Here is a 4,738-nt window from a genome sequence, read left to right on the forward strand (position 1 = left end):
CAAATTTTAGAAATAAAAAATATTTTATTAAGAATAATTATCTAAATTAGTCTTTGAAAAATTTAAAAGTAAACACTTTAGTCCCAAAAAAAATTAATGTACAAAAACATTCTCAAAGTTTTTTTGGCAGACAAATCAATCCACCATGACATGCTTTCTTCGTTTGTACTCAATAAAAAATGATGAAGTGGTACGTTTAGACGCCCACATGGCACGTGACGTGTCAAAAGGACACAGATGGACAAATAAATCCCCGTCCTTATCAATAATATGATGATGTTTTGTATTTATAAAAAGAAAAAAAATTAAGGCCTTTGAAAGGCTAATTTTTTTAGTTATGGAAGTTTAAAATGTGTTATGCTTTATTATGGAAAAATGGTGTATTTTTTATGGATATGGAAATCAAATTTTTTTTTTAATTGAAATTCACAAATCGGAAGCTCAGTTTTGTTTCTAAAACAAAACTTAGGGTCCAATTTAGGGTAGTAGAAAAATCTGAGTCTCAAATTTGTGTGGGTTAAAGATTTTTTTTAACGGATAAACAAATCGGTGGGTCAGTTGTGTGAAAAAAAATTATAAACCACAAATCTGACCCTCAAATTTGTGGTATCAACAAAAAAAAAATTAACACCACAAATTTGACCCTCAGATTTGTGATATCCATACAAATAAAAAACACAAACTTTCCACCTTATTAAAAAACACCACCATCAACTCCCATATTAAAAATACAAAGCGCCTTTGAAACCCCCTCTCCAACTTTCTCTCTCACACTCACATCACTTAACGTCTCAATTCTCAAGCACACAAAGTCTCAATCCTCTCTATCACCGCCTCTCGCTAGCCTCTGTCCCGGTGTCGCGTCGCTCGCCCCCTCGCCAACCTAGTCTCTCATACTCACAGTGTTCGACACACGACGGAGGCAGAACTCAAAGCCTCAACCTTCTCTGTAGTCGCCTCTCGCCAACTCCCATCTCATTGTCGTGCCGCTAACCAGCCTCTCTGTGTCACGACGCCTCTTGCTGGCCCCTCTGTGGCACTGTGCAATCTCGTTGCTTGCCCTCACTGCTCGCGGTTGCCTACCTCTCCTTGCACTCACCGCCCAATGCCCATCACTAAATCTCATTGCGGCCCCCGCATCCCGTTCCTTCTTCCTTCTCTTTCTGGATTGGCATTGAAGCTCATCAAATTTCTCGTCTCCAATATCTCCGGTTGTCTAGGATTAATCTCTGGCTCAATTGGCTTTGCCTCTGGAGCTTTCAGTTCATGTTGTTCTGCCTCTCCCCTATTCCGATTCCGCTGTTGCTACTGGAGACACGTTCCATGGTTGAAGGTGTTGTCGTTGCTACAGGTGTTGGCGATGATCCCAGTGCTGTCTCTCATAAGGGTGTATGCTTATTGGATCGAATTGGATATGGCCAAAAATTCGATCCGATCCGCACAATTCCTATCGAATAGGATCGGATATGATATCCACGTTTTTTAGTATCGAATCGAATATCGAGAATTTCGCATAATTTAACCTTCTCTTTTTTATAATATTTTTATGTAAAAAGTTCAATAAAAAAGTTTCTTTCACACTTTTAAACTTATTTATTCCTAAAATATTTTTACTCAATTTTTTTTAAATAACAAAAATAAAATAATACAATATATGAATAATAATTACTAACTAAAACATACAAATAAGTAAATATAATACCAAACATATATATATTTATTTATTTTTTAATTATTATAGTGCGAATCTGCGGATCCGCAGATCGGATACTAATAGCTCAAATGGCATAGTCTTCTCATACTCAATTAAGAGGTTGCGGGTTCGAGTCTCCTATCTTTGGTAAAAAAAAAAAAAAGTAAATATAATACCAAACATTCTAAAAACACTTCCAATAATAAGTGAAGACAACAAGCACTAAAATACTAAATGTCTCATTTAAAATAAAACAGCAACACTATAACACACTTAAAGTCTAAACAATCTACACATGCTTAAAATATAACAATAGTAAAACAAGTTGATCCCTTCTTAAATCAGCATCAGGTAATTTCAACAACCATGTATTCCTATTAATAAAATACCAATTGAAAAATTAGTAAAACATATTAGAATAAATTGAAAAAAAAATAATCTACGTTATTATACACTAATACAAGTACTTAGTTATAATACCAAAGATGGTTCATGAGGATGCAATTGACTTTGAACGTCTAGATTTCCAACACTAATAACTCTAGAAAATTTTATTCAATTCATCAACAACAAAATATGTCAAAGCCAATGATATAACAATAAGAGCATTATTCACAAAATTCAAATGATGTTCATTAAAAAATTTCCTAAAGTTCTGAACAATGATTCAACGAAACAGAAGATGTCGATTTCGAAAACAGAGGACAGATATCAGGAGATATGGCAGAAACTGAGAATGGAATAGGTCAAGAACAGATAACGGAGGTTGTAAAGTCGAGGGAGCCAAGGGATGAGAATGCCAGCGAGAACCATGAACCACGAACCACAGTCACGAAGGAAACAGCGGTGATCGATGAGAACGTGACGAAGGAGACGAACCTGACTACGCGACTTCGCAAGGAACAGCTTCGACTAGAAAACACGCCACGAAGAGGGAGGAACATCAAGAGATCTCCGGCGAGTAGCTTCCAACGGTGATCAGGAAGACGAAGACGAAGTGGCCAATGAGTGGTTTGGTGTCTCTGAATCTGAGGATGGGTGAGAGATTGGGGGTGAATGATAACGGGTGAGAGATTATGGGTGAATAACGGGTGAGAGATTATGGGTGAACGGGTAAGAGATTGGGGGCGAATGGTTGCAAGTTGGGGTTGCAACGCCGTAAAGAATGATGTGTGCCGGAAATAAGATTAGGATTAGGTTAGGGTGAAATGTGAATTGAATTCTTGAAAGGCTGAGAGACTAACATATATATATATATATATATATTTTATTTATTTATTTATTTTTAATTATTATTGTGCGAATCTACGGATATAAAGCAGATATCCGCGATCTGATTCTTAAAAGGTGTGAATCGGATCGTATCCACAATTTTCAGATTAGATGCAGATATTTACCTTAGATCTATAGATATGATCCGATCCATAAACACCCTTATGTTTCTCATGGTCTTGGATATGTCAAGGAAAGCATAATAAATGCTACTCTCACGATCATTAATTACATCAGGGAAATCATCAATGAAAATTTTGGGTATCCAAGAATTTGAATAGGCGTGGAAAATTTTTTAGGGATGTTGTGGTGGTTTTGTAAAGAGTTGGAAAACAAAAGATAGTGCTCAGAGAGAAAGCACATGAAGCGAAGTAAAAGTAGGTATGGTCGTATGGATATTGAGTCTGTTGGTAACTTGCGTGGTAACAGTAAAGTTTTTGAAGTCCAAAATAACAACTTTCATGTTTGAGGTCTTGGAAATGGAGTGGAGGAGTTGGTGGAGGTTGCTGCGGCGAGAAAGTTCGATGCAGAGGATGCGTAGGTGGAGATCAGCGGAGAGTGCGATTAGAGGGAGGTGGAAGAAGCCAAGAGGGTAATGGAGGATTTAGGGTCCTTATGGAGGATTTAGGGTCTTTTATTAGAAGGTCCGAGACTGTTTTATTCTTTTCGTACACGTAGACACTTAACTGATATGTGTATAAATTTGGATGTCAATTTAACATTTTTTATTAGTGAATTATGTCGAAAAAAAGACAAAAAATTGTTATATTTGATGAAAAAAATGTTAAAATTATTCTGTGTATTAATTTTTAAAAAAACTAAAATGTCTATTTTTAAAAATTTTAAAGACTAATTTGAATCATTATTTTTTTATTAAAAAAAAGGGGTTTTGTCAACCATCGCATCCTGCTCGCACGGCGGGACAAATCCCTTTCCTTGATTGCTCCTTCCCATGTGGCCGGCCGATCATGTCTAGAAATATGTGGACTTTTTTCCCCTTGTAATGCCTAAGATTCTATCTTGTACGCGTTAACCTGACTCACGTCAAAATCTTCTAGTTATCAAAAACCATAAATTTCCTTTAAAAACAAAAGAAACCTGAATTTAGTCTTTCAAAAATTAGATATTTAAGCTAGCTGGTCTACTTTTGTTTGAGTACATTGATGACAAAATGTACAATAGATTGTAGAATGTACGGAGATGAAATACTTTTAATATATCAACTTCTGTTAGTTGTCAATGAGATACATCCGCAAGGTTTAAAATTAAAATTTTGCAAATACGTGTTTGCTTGTACATTTATTTACTGGTTATTAATTTATTATCCTCCATTTTTTACAAGTTATTAAATTAGAGTAAATAATTTAAATTATTTTTGAAAACAAATGAGTAGTAATTGTTTGTCATGAATATGTTTTTGGTTAATAATCAGTAAATTGTAATATAAATTTTACAAGTTGATATATGTAAATTGCTAAAGTAATGTTAGAATTTTTTTATTAAAGATAGAAAGACTCAAAGTCACAATTTTGTAAGCGAGTATAAAGAGAACTATAACCCGTTGCCTAAAGTAATGTTAGAATTGAAAAGAACTAATTATAAATATTAATTATTGGATAACATTAAAACTCTAAAAGACAATTATTCATCGGTAAAAGGCAGATTACTTTAAACATGTATCATATGTTTTTTTGTGAATAAGATAAGATATTGAAAATAAGACATAAAAAATAGAAATATAAAATTTAGTAATTTTGTATTTTATTTGGTAAT

Source organism: Arachis ipaensis, chromosome B10, assembly GCF_000816755.2.
Source record: "Arachis ipaensis cultivar K30076 chromosome B10, Araip1.1, whole genome shotgun sequence".
In the NCBI taxonomy this organism is placed as follows: Eukaryota; Viridiplantae; Streptophyta; class Magnoliopsida; order Fabales; family Fabaceae; genus Arachis; species Arachis ipaensis.